Source organism: Abrus precatorius, unplaced genomic scaffold, assembly GCF_003935025.1.
Source record: "Abrus precatorius isolate BTA unplaced genomic scaffold, Abrus_2018 Scaffold2, whole genome shotgun sequence".
In the NCBI taxonomy this organism is placed as follows: Eukaryota; Viridiplantae; Streptophyta; class Magnoliopsida; order Fabales; family Fabaceae; genus Abrus; species Abrus precatorius.
Genome location: NW_020874362.1, coordinates 14,072,252 through 14,091,866, shown reverse-complemented (window position 1 = coordinate 14,091,866; position 19,615 = coordinate 14,072,252). Strand labels below are relative to the sequence as shown.

Here is a 19,615-nt window from a genome sequence, read left to right as displayed (position 1 = left end):
GCAATAGCATGTACTTCAAACTAATTATTAATTAGTACCAAGTTTATATATATATTATGGCATCCTATGAATTCCTTACATGTTCTTGTTGATTTCCCTTTCCCCATGCCATTCCTTCCATGTTTCATCCTCCAAACGTAGGTCTAACATGAGATCTATGAGTGCGGTTGAAACTTTAATTGAAAATTTAAGTCGATATGTATCATGCGGGTGTTTACTTCTCATTTCAATCATTACAATTGTAAAGTAAAGATAGCAGTAGACTGTCTGCATTACCTTCTTAGTTGATGGCAAGGGCACTTCACTCATCATTCAGATAATTGATGTAATTATAGATACTGTTACACATTTGTCGAGTATTAACCATAACATGCATGTTCTCTAGAACTGATAATTGGATTAAAAGTTCTCATATGTTAAAAAGTTTGTTGTAATACAGCTTTAGATAAGACTCGGTGGGTGTGTACAAATACATATCCTTAAATCAATTATTATTTTAAATGTGTAATGGATGCCATAAATTACATTCTTAAAAAAAGATTTTTTTTTCTTAATTCTTATTCGCATGTTTCTTCATAATCTATAAAAAAAAAAGGATGACAAAACTGATCCGGATTTATGAACCTACTCTCAACCATAAATGTAGCAGCATTTTCAGCTTAATAGTTCTACGAACGGATATTTTACAACGTAAGTTAGTAAAACAAGTATATTTTGGGGCTTAACTTTCAAAAACAGTGGGTGATCGAGGATGTGACAACTTAAGCATCCTCAAACCTGATGAATTTTGTCTATCAATGTTTTGGAACGCAAGTTTCGAAACTGTAACAAACTTGTATCTGTTCGGAATTCTAAAATTGAACAAATTCATCACTGCATATGGTTTTTGAATACTCCAAGAGTTCAAATGTTTCTTCAATTAAGTTCGATCACATCCTTTTGCCAGGATATTCTCCCTTCCTCTCTAGTTAAATGGATAAAGAGAACTTTTACGCTGATACAATTCATTATCGATTTTAACCTAAGTCTATATCCTTGTAGTATTTTAAATTTACGATTTATCCGTTTATTGTTTCCATATACTTGTTTTTTTTTCTAACAAATATTGTAACCTTTTTAGGTCCATATTTTAAACATTAACATAGTCACTCGTCCTAAGAAAAAGAAGCGCAGTAGCCAAGTTTTGTAGAGGGAAAGACGATCACTCACGAAAAAATCAACTTTATTTCTTAAATGAATTGATGAATGCAATCATGCAGCATTTACCGTACTTTAATTTCATTCTCTCTTAAGATCCACGTATATATATTCAATATAATTAAATAAAATCAAATTCAATTATAACTTTTATATATCTTTGGGATGTTAACACTTCTAGATTGATTAAGGTCGATGGATGCAATTATATATGTGGGATCTTAACTCTATAAATGGTGATGCAAAGTCAACGAGACTCCGAGCTAACATCTAGTTCATAATTGGGATTTCTATATCTTTCCCTTACAATCAAATTAGTGAAATAATTGTGGTAGATCATTTGCATATTTATTTTAGCACAAGAATAAACCTTTTGACCATTCCACCAAAGAATATGTTACCGTAGAATTTTCAGATATTTTCATTTTGAGAAAAACTTTATCTCGACCAATCCAGCTACCTAAGAACCTGTTTACTGTTGATTTTCACATATTCATTTTGACCAAGAACCTTCTTCTGACTGATCTTCTCATTTTCATTTTGTTAAAAGGGTGAATCTTGTTCTCCATTCTTTAGAAGTGCTGGTGCAATTCGAATGCCATGATTACACGAATGAATTCACTATATATAGATTTGACTCAACCATAGATAGAATGATTATTTTTTTACCTTGACAAAATTACTATTAGGATCTATTAGTTAGAGTAAGGAGTATTTCCTTACGAGAACATTAATTGATTGTTATTTCCTTTTGCGAAGTTGACAATAACTCACTCTCTATAAATCTATAATCATGCAATTTTTTCATTTGAAAATGTGGTGAAGTGCCCCAAGTTTCTTTAGCGTTGTCGTCTTTCTTATATGCTCTAGCATCTCATTCTCCATATTTATCTAGAGGATGAACATAGTCTTCTCAACTATTTCTCCCACCAATCTAAACCTTGGTGATATGATTCCATGCACGTATGCCACATGTTATAAGTTTTGGTGATCAACTTCTTGATTCCAGTTATTACTTGGACATTTGTAATTGCTTTTTCACAAAAGTTTTACACAAAAGAGTTCCGTAGTCTCAAACCAATAGTTTCACAGTTTTGGATTGTACCGCATACAAAAAGCCCTTCCAAAGACAACGGTCCTTTACCACTCCTTAAAACGGTCCCAAACGCGATTGGTTACCAAGTTGTAAAGAAAAAGACAACCACACACAACACTTTCAAGATCAAATGTGCTCCCAAATATTCACACTGCAGCGTGTTCCTTCATAAGTTAATTGTATATTTGGTAGAATAAAATATGCATGCTTGCACTAGCACTGATCATACTAAATCATTTTTGACACATAAGCTTCTGCACTAATACCATTTATTTAGATTTTGAAAAATAGTTAAAACTAGCCAACTTTATCTACTACGTTTCCAATAATATGATTTAAGAAAATCATTTACTTACATTTTCAATTATTTTAATAGATAATTTAGCATTAACAATAATATTTAGCTGTTTAGGCAGTGCAACAACTTATAACTGTGTTTTCACCATTTTTTGCAATAATTTACAAATTCCCAGCATATTGTTTCGGAAAATCTTGTCTCTTAATTTTTCCTTCTCAAAACCTAACTTCGAGATTTGAGAAAGACGAGTTGGTTAACAAGGCGTTCATGTATATTAGCGGCATGAGTTTTAACAATTGTCACAGTATTATATTGAGAATAAAAAATGGAGTCCTTTGCGATTGGAGATACCCCAAACATAGCAAACCAATAGTGAAGAAGAAATAGATGCCTCAAGTGAGAGATAATCACGATGCTTAAATCAATTCCATCTATTAAGCGTAATCTTTTATTTTCATGACAATAAATTCAATGGAAGAGGTTGGTTACAACCAAGAATCCGAGGATTGGAGCTTTTTTTAGTGGAGAAAATTGAAGAGCGGACCAATGGTTACATAGAAATATATCCTCGTGAATATACATTATTTGTGAATTCAATAGCAAGGGAATATTACTTTCTCTTGTGTGGTTGCGATTTGTTTATTCCTCATGAATATTACTGTCTCTTCATCTGTAGTAGAACTTATAAAACATTGACAAATGTAGCAATAATAATTTAACAATATAACTTCATCATTTTTTGACATTTTTATAGATACTTAAAAGTGAAATAGAATTATTCTTGAAGCCAACCAAAAGCGAAAAGTGTGGACTGAGGTGAAGATAGCTCAATTTTATAGTTATGTTTTGTTGTGGCTGCAAGGGACCGATATTTCCGAATTCCATTCCACATGGTTCCACTTGCCTCCTCAATTTGCATCTTGTTTAATGTATTTTTCATAATATTACTTAATCTCTCTAAATTATTATTGACTCATTATTTTCCAACGTAAAAATATCTCTTAATTTACACTCTTTTTCATCATCATCATCATATATATATATATATATATATATATATATATATATATATAAAACTGATTATTTATTTTTTACATTAATATTTTTCATCTCATATCTCACCATCTTATTAACCATAGCAATATTATCAATTTGAATTCCTATTTTCTAATAAAATGACGTGTTTTAATTTTTTTTATGATTTTTTCATCACCATTATTTACTAATTGATTTTATACCATAGAAAATACTGACCTGATAATTATTTTACATTTTTGTTGACACTAATACCAAAAAACCTTGCTACATCAATTTTTTACGTATGTTAAAACTTAACCGATGTAACAAAGGTGTGGTGGTATTTTTTAAAATAATAAGAAATTTTAAGATTAATAGCTTAAATTGTCAATACATTAGTTCAAATTGATAATTTGTATAAATTAGAGTTTAGTAGTAAAAATTATATTCCTTCTAAGTTTATGATTATAAAGATGAGAAAAATTGTAAATTTTTTTCATTAGTTAGTAACGGATAAAAAAGTATTTTCTACATTAATTATTTTTTAAATTATTGTAAAAAATTTATATATAACTTTTTACCTCAATTGTTCTTGGAACCTATGTAAAAATAATTTATATGTAACTTTTTAACTTAGTTATTTTTGAAATCGATGTGAAATGTCACATTTTATATAAGTTCTTTTATAATCAATGTAAAAGAAATAGAAAATGTAAGACTTTGAAGGCACATGCGAGTGAAATAGCATAAATTGTAGAATTTTACATTCTAAAGCTTATGTAAGCAATTTTGCTATGCCCTTAACAAACATAAACTTACTTACATTTTTAAATTTCTATTTGCATTGTTGGCTATAGCATTATTGAACATGAACTCTTATTTATATTCAAGTACGTCAATAATTTTATCTTACTTCATTATGTGTTTTCTCCTTTATTAACTAATTAATTTTTTTACATGACATTGACAAATTAATATTGCATGCTTTTTATTTAAACTAAATGTAATATTATATCATTCTATTAGATATTTGTTATAAGGAACTTTGTTTATTTTGAATGAAAGTAAATTTTATACTTATATTATCTATTATTTATCTATCTTAAATATGTAAATGGTGTAAAAATAATGTTCTCAATTCCTTATAAAAAGGGTCGTTACAAATGGCAAAAATGGGAATAGACAAATTAAGAAGGGAACGTGAAATAACATTAATATATATATATATATATATATATATATACTATTCTAAATAGTTTACAAGTGTAACACCAAGTATTTTTAAGTATTAATTAAAGAATTATGTGATATTAAGTGTGATTAGAATAGATTTAGATGGAGTTTGAAAAAAAAAGTGAACAGTAAGTCGGTCATGAACAATAATTCCGTCGATGAACAATACTGGCAATGAATAGTATGTTGGCATGAACAGTACCCAAATTTTTTTTTTCAAAATTTTGCCTATAAATAGGGGGTCTTGCATGAAATCTTCATTCTTCACACTTCTCAAAGGTTCTAAGGAGACCCAAAGCCATATATTACCATTTTATCTCATCCTATACCTCCTAAACTTAAATTTCTCTTCAGATCTGGGATTGTACGTTCATTCTAAGCGATTCAAAGTAAGTTTCTCTAAGTTTGAATCTAGATTTACCATTCATTTCTCTTCATCTCAAATTTCTTATAGGTATCTTATAAGTTTTAGGATAAACTTTGATTTTAGAGCAAAATTTTCGGTTAAATCTTTGAGAAATCCTTATCTTAAGGTAAAGGGGGCTCTAATTTATCATTTTGTTATGTTTATTACTTGTATTCTCAGAGATCTTGTCACATATGTGATTATATGTGGAATAATCCTTGTTTTGTGAAAAATAACCAGTGAAAAGTGAGAATAATTGGTTATTTATGTGATTTTATGGTGAATATATGGTGAAAATGTGTTATTATGTTCAAATAGTGCATGATAAGGTATATTGACGATGATTGATATGATTTTGTGATATGAAATATACAAAGAGATGGATGCTTCATGTTTGAATATATTGTGGTGCATGTAAAAAAAGATGTGTATTGTGAATATGCCATGGTGTTGTACAATTTCTAAACACTAGCAAGTGCACTAGGAATTGCAGCAAGTAATGAGTAAATTTAAAATCCAAGTATCATCTCCACAGGGAATTAGGAATTCAATTACCACTTCTGTAACACCTTATATTTCTTTCCTCAATACATGATAAATTTTCATAAAAATTAATATGGTAAAGTAAATTTTCCTTCAAAACTTTCTAATAAGGAAAAGACATTGAAATGATATAAGGTTCATAGAGTAAAATTTCATTAATTCATAAGTACTTTAGGAAAACAAAGATTCTAAAGTTTTCATCAGCAATAAAGAGGAATAGTAGTTTTACAACATTTTCAAAAGAACGCTATAGAACTGAAAATATTCATTACATAACTCAAAATAACTAAGTCCTATAGCAGTTCTCATCCATCCATGCACTGTGAGCCTGGTACTATTCGTCCTGGTTTCCTGAAAAATGTTGTGTAAGGGTGAGTCTCTACCCTACCACTCATACATAACATATACATTCTTCACAAAACACATCTTATCACGATTAACGAAAACATCATGGCATTACATATCACAAGGTTATATAAAGCATATTCTCATCTCAACGCGCATTACATTACACAGATTCACAATTTCTTTTACTTTTATCCGCGCTTACCGCGCCCTGTGGCCACAGTTATCCGATGCCTCTATCCCGAGGTCTTACACATCCATGTAAATAGTCGCCGGATGGCCCAATGCAATACGGATACAACGCATGCAATAGACGGCCCCTTAGCAAAGGTAATGGTCAGGAGTCAAGTCGAGAAATGAGTGTGTGGCCATGTGGCCATGTGGTGCATTCGAACACAATATTCTGTGCACAATCCCGAATGTCACTCACCACCCTGCATTTCCCCAAGATATCCCATATCGTCTCCATCTTCCACTTCCCCAGTGTATCTCTGTAACTATTTACATCATATCTTTTTCCATCTCATACTCTTTTGAGCATATTCACATGTTCACATATGCCATTTATCATGTTTACACATATTTTTCATTATATTTCCACATACTTTTCATCATATACATCAAACCATGGCACATTCACAATACACATTATTTTTACATAAAACACAATATATTCAAAAATGAAACATCCATCTCTTCGTATATTTTATATCACAAAATCATAAAATCATATCAACCATCCTCAATATACCTTATCATGCCCTATTTGAACATAATATCCCAATTTCACCATGTACTCATCATAAAATCACATAAACAACTAATTATTCTCACTTTTCACCGATTATTTCTCATAAAACAGGGATTATTTCACATATAATTACATACATGACAAGATCTATGAGAATACAAGTAATAAACATAACGAAATGATAAAGTAGAGCCCCCCTTACCTCAAAACAGAGCTTTTACAAGGATTTAACCGAAGGTTTAACTCTAGAACGGAGGTTTTCCTAAGAACATCATGAACATCTATAAGAAGAAGAAAAATAGAAACGAACGGTAAATCTAACTTCAAACTTAGAAAAACTTACTTGTAATCCTTTAGATCGAACGTAGAATCACAGATCTGAAGAAAAATCTAAGTTTAGGAGGTTTAGTATGGGAGAAAATGGCGAGATATGACTTTAGAACCTTTGAGAACCTTGGATAGGAGTGAAGAAATGAAAATTTCGTCTGCAACCCCCTTTTTATAGAAAATTTTCGAAGTTACTGTTCATCGCCGGAAACACTGTTCACCGCCTTACTGTTCATGCCGGAAACACTGTTCGCGGTAACTGTTCATGCCGGAAACACTGTGCACACATACTGTACACGGATGTGACGTCAGCCATGACGTCATCGTCACTGTACAAAGGCGGTTTCACTGTTCATACGCGGTTTACTGTTCATAGGCGGTTTTACTGTTCACTTTTTTTTTTTTTTTTTTATTAATAAATTCTATCCAAATCTATTCCAATTATACTTTAACAAACCTCGTTTTATTTAAATCAAAATATAGGATGTTACAACTTCACAGAGCAATAACTAGTTGAGCCATACGAATTTGAAAAGTTTACAACATGTAAAAGTAATAAACTAGAACAATAAAAGGTAGTAAAATTGATGTAAAAACAAAGTACGAATTTTATGTTGAGATGAGATATGAATGAAGAATAGTTAGAAATTTATTTCACCAGAATATCAATATTAATTCAACTCAACCTCTGAACATTCAAGCAATTGGCTAATTGACAATCAATTTCACATATTAATAGTCAAAGGTTAATCCCTTAACTCATTGACCCTAACGATCAACTAAACCACCCTAATCCCTTAGGTGAGGTTCAATTTCAAGTTACATTAAGAATCAGAACCATAGGATTGCAGAATTAAGTTCACTTATTCCTAAGAAACCCCTAATTCTGGTAGTTAGTTTAGATCTGAGAAGCAATTCTAATTCCCATTGGTAAAAGTTCCTCTTTTATTAATCAATTGAATTTCCATTCAAAGATCACGTTGACAGCAGAAGTAACCACTCAATTAATCCAAGAACTTAAAGTTCAGAGTCAAGAATCGAATCAATACATCTATTCCAGATCCATAAACTCCTAACTATGAAGAATTAGACAAACATTACAACAAAGAAAGAGAAAGAAGGAGAAGAAGAGGAAGAATACAGAAGCAGCATCTTCAACGATCCCCAATTCGATTCCTCTTCTTGGAGCTCGACGTTCATCCCTAATTCTCTCTCTGACTCTCTTTGAACAAAGAAATGAAGTAAAAACAAAAAATGAACAAAAGATCCCAAAATCTGACCTTGCTCTGGTATTTATAAGAATTCTCGCCTCTGCATGTCATCACTTTGCTTCACAAGACTAGCCACGCAGAGACTTATATAGTTTCTGAAAGACTGGAACTATCACTTTCATTGATAAAAGTGACAACACAGGAGGTGGAGCAGTGTGCGTGTTCACTTTCATGAGCAAGAGTGACCATGCGCAACTTGCAAAGCTAAGGTCTTTCTGGAACATTCACTCTTGTTGGTAAGAGTGGCAATGCGCTTCTCGCTAATATTAAAGCTTCTCTAGAACATACACTTTCGCCAGCAAGAGTGGTAACGCGCTACTTGCTAAGTTTGAGGCCCTTCTAGGACGCTTGCTTTCGCTAGCAAGAGTGGTAACACACACTATATTCTTCTGAGAAACTCTTTGGAACACTCACTTTCGCTGGTACTAGTGACCACGCCCAGACTCTACTTCTCACTTTCACTGACAATAGTGATCATTCCCAACTTATATTCCTATAATCTTGTCCTTTGAGTCCAAACTTGCTACTTTTCCTCTATCATTCTATTGATCTTCCATCTTCATGCACTTTGCTTAGATTTTTCCTACAAAAACATGATGAAATTCTTAAATTCTACATGTAAAATTCATAAATGCTAAAATAACTATGTATTTGAAGAAAACCTTCAATCATACCATTTTTATGCATTTTTCTGCTTTTTCTAACATATTTTCCTTATCAATTGGGTTAAAACTACATTAAAATACTAGTAAAATTATGGATTCATCACATGGTTTGATGTATATAATGAATGGTATGTGAAAATATAATGAAAAATATGTGTGAACATGAGAAATGACATATGTGAACATGAGAAATGACATATATGAACATACTCAAAAAAGTATGAGATGGAAATGGATATGATGTAAATAGTTACAGAGATACAATAGGGGTGAAAGATGGAGACGATATGAGATATCTTGGAGAAATGTAGGGTGATGAGTGACATTCGAGTTTGTGCACAGAATATTGTGTACGGATGACCAAATGATGGACACACTCGTTTCCTGAGTTGACTCCTGACCATTACCTTTGCTATGGGGCTGTCTATTGCATGCATTGTACCCATATTGCATTAGGCTATCCGGTGACTATTTACATGGATGTGTAAGATCTCGGGATAGAGGCATCAGATAGCTGTGGCCACATGGCATGGTAAGCGTGAATAAAAGAAAAAGAAATTGTGAATTTGTAGAATATAATGTGTTTATGTGTTGAGATGAGAACTTGCTTTATATGACACTGTGATATGTAATGCCATAATGTTTTCTTTAATTGTGATAAGATGTGTTTTATGATGAATGATGAATCCATATTTTTACTAGTACTTTACTATAGTTTTAATCCATTTGATAAGGAAAATGTGTTGGAAAAAGTAGAAAAAATCATTAAAATAGAATGATTGAAGAATTTCTTTAAATACACAATTAGTTTAGCATTTATGAATTTCCTGTGTAGAAATTAATAATTGAAGTGTGTTTTTGTAGAAAATTCTGAGCAAAGTCCATGAAGCTGGTAGATCAATGGAGAAATAGTAGAAAAGTAGCAAGTCTGGACTCAAAAGAACATGGCTTATGGAGTTTAAGCTGGGCATGGTTATTCTTGCCAGCGAAAGTGAGTGATTCATAGCTTAAATGAGAAGTTGAGTGTGGGCGTGATCACTATTATCACTAAAAGTGAACATTCCAGAGAAGTTCAATCTCAGCAGAGCTGTGCGTTACCACTCTCGCCAACAAAAGTGAATGTTCTAGAGAAGGCAGAATTTCAGCAAGCTCTGCGTGCTCAGTCTTACTGGCAAAAGTGAGTGTTCCAGAGAAGGTAGAATTTCAGCAAGCTCTGCGTTACCACTTTTACTAGCGAAAGTGGATGTTCCAAAAAGGAGTGTCTCAAGGCAAGTTGTGCGTGGTCACTCTTGCTCTCGAAAGTGATCACACGCACTCCTGGACCTCCTGCGTTGCTACTCTTATCAATGAAAGTGAATGTTCCAGTCTTCCAGAAACTACATGAGCCTCTGCGTGGTCACTCTTATGAAGCAAAGTGACAATGCCCAAAGTCAGGAATTCTTATAAATATCAGAAAAAGCTCAGAACTCGGGGTCTTTTGTTCATTTTCTATTTTTTCTGTTAGTATTCTCGTTGAGAGAGAGTGAGAGAGAGGATTGGGGTCGAATTTCGAAGCTCCAAGAAGAGGCATTGGATTGGAGCTCGTGGAGATGGCTTCTCTGCAATTCTTCTCTTCTTCTCCTTCTTTCTCTTTCTCTGTTACAATGTTTGCTTAATTCTCCATAGTTAGGAGTTTATAGAACTCGAATTGATGTATTGATTTAACTTTTGCTTCTGAATTTTGAGTTCTTGGATTAATTGAATTGTTAATTCTGCTGTTATTGCAATCTGTGAATGGAAATTTGTGCGGTTAATCAAAAAAGAACATTTACCAATGAAAGTTGGATTTACTTCTCTGATCTGAGTTAGCAATCAGAATTGGGGATTTCTTAGGGATAAAGAGACCTAATTCTGCAATCCTAAGGTTCTAAGTCTTAATGCAACTTGAAATTGAACTTCACCTAAGAGATTAGGGTGGTTTAGTTGCTTGTTAGGGTCATTGAGTTAAGGGATTAACCTTTGGCTATTAATATGTGAAACTTATTGTCAATTAATCAAGTTCTTGAATGTTCAGAGGCATAATTAAATCAATATTGAGATTCTTGTGAAGTAAATTCCTAACTATTCTTCATTCCTATCTCAATTCATCACAACATTCATAATTTGTTTTTACTACAAGTTTCTTACCTTTTAATTGTGCTTGTTCTTGACTTCTGAATGTTACAAATCTTCCAAATTCGTATGGCTCAAATGGTGATTGTTCTGTGAAGTGATAATTGATTGCCTAATTTCCTGTGGAGACGATATTTTGATCTTAAAAATTACTCATTACTTGATACAATTCCTAGTGCACTTGCTAGTGTTTAGAATTGTAAAACAACAAGTTTTTGGTGCCATTGTCAGGGAATTTGTGTTTCAATATCATTAGTAGCAGAGAGGTAGCTAGATTGGACATTTATTTTTGTTGTTTTGCTTTTAAGTTTTTCTGCATGATTTCTTTTCTGCATTTTGTGTAGTTTTCTGCACTATTTTCTGCTATTTTCTGCATAATTTCATTTTTCATTTCTCTACATCATTTTCTATTTGAATTCTGCATAATTCTATGGTTGCTAGACTTGAATTTTATATGCTTTTACTGATATCTTATGCATAATCTTGTTGTGTAATTCTTAATATCGAGTTGTAGTTTAATTTTGTTGCATTTTGATTTGTATATGCATGGTAAAAACAAAAATAAATCAATTCTGGTCTTTGATCTTGATATAGACATAACCTTAAGAAGATTAAGAAGAGAGACTAGGGCTGGTAGAAAAATTCATAGGAAGTGATAGTGAAGTAGAAGTTCTCTATTCTCCAGAAATTCAGAATACTCTTAGAGTAAAAAGAACACCTACACCTTTGAGACAACCAAATCCAGAAATAGATATGGTAGAGCAAAATAGAATTAGAACATTAGGGGACTATGCAATTCCTAACATGCAAGGTTTTAATTCTTCTATAATTAGGCCAACTATCCAAGCCAACCATTCTGAGATTAAACCTGCCCTATTACACTTAGTCCAACAGGATCAATTTTCTGGTGGAAATTCTGATGACCCTATCCTACATATTTCAAACTTTTTGCAGTTGTGTGATACCATAAGAATAAATGGGGTCAGTGAAGAAGCTATCAGACTGAGATTATTTCCCTTTTCCTTGAGAGATAAGCCAAATGCTTGTTGCAAGCTCAACCACAAGGAAGCATCACAACTTGGACAGAGCTAGTGAATAAATTTCTAACCAAGTATTTTTCTGCATCTAAAGCTGCTAAGCTGAGAGGAGAAATTACATCCTTTGTACAGTAGGAAGGAGAATCCTTGTATGAAGCTTGGGAAAGATACAAAGAATTGCTGAGAAGGTGTCCACATCATTGTATTCCAGATTGGACGCAATTGGAGACTTTCTACAATGGGATGCATACATCAATAAGAACAATGGTTGATGTTGCGCTGGAGGTTCCTTAAATACAAAATCTTTAGAAGAAGCCCAGAGAATTATTGAGATGATGGCATCTTTAATGTACCAAAATTCACACTCAAGAAATCAAGGAAGAAACTCTGGTTATGAAGCTAAGGTTTTGGAAACCTTTCTTGCACAGAACCAGCTACAAAATCAAATGTTTTCAGAACGAATAGTTGCTCTAACTCAACAAATCAATAATCTTCAAGCAGAGAGTATGCCTACCAGTTAGCTAAATTGTGATTTCTGTGGAGGAAACCATGCAAATGGTGCATGTGAGGCATCTACAAGTGAACCATAGGAACAAGTGAATTATATGAACAATTTTCAGAGACAACAATCCTCATATCCTCTTGGATTTCAATTTTCAAATAATAGAAGTCAACAGTACTCTCATTGGAATAATCAATATTCTGCTGCCAAAAATTCTAACTCCAATTTACCTTTTTATAATGCAGGTCCAACAACACAACAATCTTATTTTCAGAGAAATCCATCCACTCAACCTCAAGGAACTCAGAAAATTTTCAAACCTATGAATTGAAGGTTGACTGAGATGGAGGAAACCATGCTGCAATTTATGAAGGTGACCCAAACAAACTTCAAGAACCAAGAAGCTTCTATGAAGAAACTAGAAACCCAAATTGGATAGTTAGCTGAACAGTTGTCCAGCAGAGATGAGGGCAGATTTCCAAGTAACACAGTAATAAATCCTAAGGAGCAATGTCAAGCCATAACTACAAGGAGTGGAGCTGTGGTTGCAAGTCCTAAATCTGCAGAAAAGAAAGTAAATGATGCAATAGAAGAAAGGAGAATTGAACAAGATCTGCAATAAGGAAATTTTAAGCTATTGAAGAAAGATCATTTAGAAGAAAAAGTAAAAGTTTCTATGAACTCTGAGAGGAAAACTAAGAAGCAACTCTTTGAAGATGCTTGCAAGCCAATAGATCCAGAAAAATATAAAAGGCTGCCTTATCCTCAAAGGGTTCAAAATCCTAAAAAGGAAGAACAATTTGAAAGTTTTCTTAATGATTTTAAGAAATTACAGATTAACATACCCTTTGCAGAAGCCTTGGAGCAGATGGCTTCATATGCAAAATTTATGAAAGAACTACTTTCCAGAAAAAGGAAGCTAGAGCATGACAAAATAGTACCATTTACAGAGGAATGCAGTGCCATTCTCAAGAGAAAGTTTCCTCAAAAACTCAAAGATCCAGGATCATTCAGCATTCCATGTGAAATAGGACAGTGCACTGTAGGAAGAGCACTATGTGATTTGGGAGCAAGCATTAACTTGATGCCTTTGGCTATCATGAAGAAACTAGACATAGAAGAAGTGAAACCCACCAACATCACATTGCAGCTAGCTGATAGATCATACACTTATCCATATGGAGTTGTTGAAAATTTATTGGTTAAAGTTGATAAGGTCATTTTTCCTGCAGATTTTGTAATTTTGGACATGGAGGTGAATGCAAACATACCTTTGATCTTAGGAAGACCATTCCTTGCAACAGGGAGAGCTCTAATAGATGTGCAAAAAGGAGAACTTATGCTTCGAGTTTAAGATGAGAAGGTAGTGTTTAATGTGTTTGAGTCATTGAAATATCCAGCTGAAGATAATTCATGTATGAGAGTAGATATTTTGGATTCTCTTATTACACATTATCATATTAATGAATTTGATGAAAATTCTATGTTAAGAGAAACCATAGCTGTAGGGAATATAAATTCTGAGATTTGTAAAACAGAACAAATGATGGAAATTGAGCAGCAACTAGAAGCCATACCAATTCTGAATCCTGCAGAAATATCAGTTAAAGAAGAGCTGAAAAAAGAAATCAAAGAAGATCAAAATTAGAAGCTAGAGCTCGAACAGCTACCCTCCCACTTGAGATATGCTTTCTTGGATGAGAATCACAAAAATCCAGTTATCATCAACAATGAACTCAAGGAGGAAGAAGAGGAAAAGCTGCTGAGAATTCTGAGAAAACATAAATCTGCAATTGGCTGGAGTATTTCAAATCTGAAAGGTATAAATCCTTCTTTTTGTAAACATAGAATTCTATTTGAAGAGAAATTTAAGCCAGTTGTGCAGCCACAAAGAAGATTGAACCCAGCCATGGAAGAAGTAGTCAAGAAAGAAGTCATGAAGTTGCTAGATGCAGGGATCATTTATCCAATTTCTGACAGCCAATGGGTGGGTCCAGTCCAAGTTGTCCCTAAGAAAGGAGGGATGAAAGTTGTACCTAATGAGAAGAATGAACTTATACCTACTAGGACTGTCACTGGCTGGCGCATGTGTATTGACTATAGGAAGTTAAATGATGCAACTAGAAAGGATCACTTTCCACTACCATTTGCTGATCAAATGTTGGAAAGACTTGCTGGATATGAATTCTACTATTTCCTTGATGGATATTCAGGATACAACCAAATAGCAGTGGATCCTTTGGACCAAGAAAAGACTGCTTTTACATGTCCATTTAGAGTCTTTGCATATAGAAAATGCCTTTTGGATTATGCAATGCTTCTGCCACTTTTCAAAGGTGCATGCTTTTCATTTTTTCTGATTTGGTAGAGAAAATTATAGAGGTGTTTATGGATGACTTTTCTATTTTTGGTAATTCATTTGATGATTGATAGCCATGTCGCAGTGGTATCAAAAACTACTAAATTCCTCACAAAAACATGCAGTTCAGGGAGCAACCTAGGTCATATCTCACAAGGATGCAAATGCACATTGCTCTAATCTCAATTATGCATAAAAGGTTGTATGTTTGGGGGTTTAAATGCAGAAACTGAATTGCAAAATTAAAATGCAGAAAACGAAATTACAGAGAATGAAATCGCAGAGAATTGAAATGTAGAAAATGAAATTACAGAGAATGAAATCGCAGAGAATTGAAATGCAGAAAACGAAATTACAGAGAATGAAATCGCAAAGTATTGAAATGCAACAAACGAAATTGCACAGAATTGGAACCGAAAGTTAAAATCGAAATCTAGAGCACAAAAATCCAAAACTAAGATTGAATGAAAATCAAATTTGTTTAAATCTCTTCTGCACAACAAACAATTAATCAATTGATTGTTATACGATTAAGAACAATGCACAATTTAATCGAACAATGCTTCTATACAACCATAAAATGTGAGATCGGAAAACAAACTCGGAGCATCAAAAACGTTTTGAACAAATGCGATCTGGACTTTGGCAATGAAATTGAAGGGGGAACATAGCAGAAATCATCTTGACTTTGTAGAATCTTAAACGTCTTTCAATTGTAATTGCAAAGGCATACGAATTCAGAATGGAAAAATGCAAGAAAAGAAGAAGAATGGTTAAAAAAAATGAGAGGTTCTATTGGAAGCAAGAAAGGTATTGCAAACTGAAAAATGAAAAAAATGAATCAAAAGTTCTTCCCAATCAGCCTCTGACCTCTATAAATACTAACCTAAAAGATCAAAAACCGAGTGGGCCAAAGTTGGGCTGAAATTAAATACAAAAGAACTGCAAAATAAAAGCAAAATAAAAACTATACAATAGTCAACTAAAAGTCTAAACTTCTAAAATTCATAGAAAATAGCGCCGAACTTCAAACAGCACGATCCAAATATCCAAATTAAAGCCCCGGAAGTAAGGAATCCAATGCAAAAAGAAGCAGCCAAAAAGGATATCTACAGAAAAAGTTATGGTCAAATTAGTAACCAAAGGTCAGAATAAAAAATATGAACAAAAGTATAGTATTTAGGAAAATTCCTAATTATCAAGATAAATGCAAAAACATATTAAATGGAAGAAATAAGGGAATGAAAAGACATGCAAAGGATGCAATAAGACTGAAAATGTGGGAACAAAATATGAGCTATCAAATATTGCTTAACTAATCTATCCATTGTTTTGCAGAGATGTCAAGATACTAACCTTGTGTTAAATTGGGAGAAATGTCGTTTCATAGTCCAAGAAGGCATTGTTCTTGGCCATAAGATTTCAGAAAAAGGAATGGAGGTGGACCAAGCAAAAGTAGAAGTCATTAGTAAACTACCTCCACCAATTAATGTTAAAGGAATTAGGAGTTTTTTAGGACATGCTGGTTTTTATAGGAGGTTTATCAAGGACTTTTCAAAAATTGCAAAACCTCTTAGTGATTTACTTGTAAAAGATGCTGATTTCATATTTGATGATGCTTGTTTGCATGCATTTTCTATTTTGAAAGAAAAACTAATTTCTGCACCTATTCTTGCAAAACCTGATTGGAATTTACCTTTTGAACTAATGTGTGATGTAAGTGATAGTGCAGTGGGTGCTGTTTTAGGATAGGAAATTGCATGTCATTTATTATTTCAGCAAAGTTTTAAATCCTGCACAAGTAAATTACACAACCACAGAAAAAGAACTCCTAGCTACTGTGTTTGTTTTTGACAAATTCAGATGATATTTGATGGGATCAAAAGTTATTGTATATACTGATCATTCTGCACTTAAATACTTGTTGTCAAAACAGGAAATTCTATTGCTGTAGGAATTTGAATTGGAAATTAGAGATACAAAGGGAAAGAAAAATGGGGTAGCTGACCACCTGTCCAAACTTCCATTGGAAAGTCTAACCCCTAAATCTTTGGAAATTAATGAAGAATTTCCTGATGAAAGGCTTCTTGCAGTAGAAGAGCTGCCTTGGTTTGCTGACATTGCAAACTTTAAGGCTACTCAATTCATCCCAAAGAGCTGAGCATATGGAAGAAACGTTCATTGAAGTGATGTGCGTTGAAACACACATCACTTGAAGCCTTGGCGCGCAACAGAGAGTTGCAACTCATATCACCTGAAGCCTTGGCACGCAACTGCGTGCCTTCACTTCAGCCACTGCGCGTTTTGGCGCAAAACTCTGCAGTTTTTATAACTTCTTCTTCTTGTCAATTCTGGACGTTTGGAGCTTTTGTATCACTTTTAGAAGATTCCAGAACACCTGGGGATAACTAACTTTCAAAATTCCAAGGGTTAAGTCAAAGAATTAGAGGAACTCTATAAATAGGAATTGAAAACTTAGAAAAAGAGCTTTTTGTCATTTTTAGTTTTTGGTATTCAGTTGTAGCCGTTTTAACTTCCAAGGGAAGTTAGAGGGAGAAGAGAGGAGCGAGTTTTGTTCTTCTTTGCTAGAGGAATCTGGAAGAAGACAAAGTTATGGAGATGGCTCTCTGCTTTTCATCTTCTTTTCTTCTTGCTTCTCTTCATTTCATTGTAATGTGTTTCTAACTCTTTTTGTTAGGGATTTATAGATCTAGAATTGATATATTGATTTCGTTTTGACTCTGAACTTTGAGTATTTGATTTGATTGAGGGATTAATTCTATGTTTACTTGATCTTTGAATGGAAGTTCAATTGATTAATAAAAAAGTAACCTTCACTAATGGAAATTGGGTTTGTTGCTTGGATCTGAATTAATTCCCAAAACTATTGATTTTCTTAGGGATAAGTGGTCTTAGTTTTGCAATCTTTTGGTTCTAATTCGTAATGCAATATTGAACTAAATTTGGCCTAAGGAAGTAGGGAGATTTGGTTGAATATTAGGACCAATGAATTGAGGAATCAATCTTTGGTTATTGTAAAGAGAAACCGATTGTCAATCAATCGATTGCTTGAATGTTCAGAGGCAGAACTGAATAGATATTGATATGCTAGTGAAATAAATTCCTAACTTTCCTCCATTCATAATTCATTCGAATAGTACAAATTAAGATTCTATTTTTAACAATTTCTCATTTCTTTAATTCTTAAATTTACTTTCTTGCATATTGAAATCTGTTCAATGAATTGTTTGGTGCAAATGGTTATTATCTTGTGAATTAGTGATTAAAAATAAGATCCTAGAGGAAGATACTTGGGACTCAATCTGATTTTCACATTTTATAACTTGCTACAACTACCTAGTACACTTGCTAGTATTGAATTACACCATGTAAGTACTATGTTAGAGAGAAAGTGTATCAAGTTTTTGGCGTCGTTGCCGGGGATCTTAGTTTTTAACATCATTAGTAACTATAGAATAGCTAGATTGTACCATTTATTTTCTATTTTTAATTCAGTTCTGTTTGATAGTTCAATTTTGTATTAAGTTTTTGGTAGTGATTTTACATATATTAGTTGTTGTAATTTTAATTGTTGATTATTGCATTGTTGTTCTGTTTTTAAATATACAGAGGTTATCTTTTTGATTGTAGATTCTCTGCACTTCATTGCTCTGTGTTCTAATCAAAGTTCAAGTATTAGTGTTTGTGTTTAGTTTTCCTTGTGTTATATGCGTGGGAAGAACAAAGACAAATTTGTTCTTGTATTTGATCCGGACATAGACAGAACTTTGAGAAGAATAAGGAATGACTTGAGAGCAGAGAACTCGGCTAAAAAGAACCAGAATTTGCAGTTTACACCTTCTTCACCAAACTCAACAGATAAACAAGTCAATTCTCTAACTTCATCTGTAAATTCAGAAGCAAAGATGGCTGAACCACATAGACAAAGGACTTTAGGAGACTATGGAGTACCTAATATGCATGGATACAGTTCTTCTATTGTCAGACCAACCATTCAAGCCAACGATTTTGAGATTAAACCTGCCTTACTTCACTTAGTTCAACAAGATCAATTTTCTGGTTTAATTTCAGATGATCCTAATTTGCATATTTCTAATTTTCTGCAGTTATGTGATACTATAAGGATCAATGGAGTCAGCAAAGATGAAATCAGATTAAGATTGTTTCCATTTTCCTTAAGGGACAAAGAAAAATGTTGGCTCCAAGCCCAACCACAAGGGAGCATAACTACTTGGACAGATCTAGGCAATAAATTTTTCTCTAAATATTTTCCACCTTCTAAGGCTGCAAAGCTAAGAGGAGAGATCACATCATTCATGCAGCAAGAAGGAGAAACCTTATATGAGGCATGGGAGCAATACAAGGAACTCTTGAGAAGATGCCCACATCATTGCAT

At 33.1% G+C, this 19,615-nt stretch overlaps 2 non-coding genes across 2 annotated transcripts; both read right to left on the bottom strand.

Annotated features, from left to right (window-relative positions):
- Positions 1-12,436: 12,436 nt before the first annotated feature.
- Positions 12,437-12,543, bottom strand: LOC113860473. Its single transcript, XR_003503924.1, has one exon. It is a non-coding gene; the product is annotated as a small nucleolar RNA R71 (small nucleolar RNA).
- A 6,965-nt stretch (positions 12,544-19,508) lies between these two features.
- Positions 19,509-19,615, bottom strand: LOC113860303. Its single transcript, XR_003503758.1, has one exon. It is a non-coding gene; the product is annotated as a small nucleolar RNA R71 (small nucleolar RNA).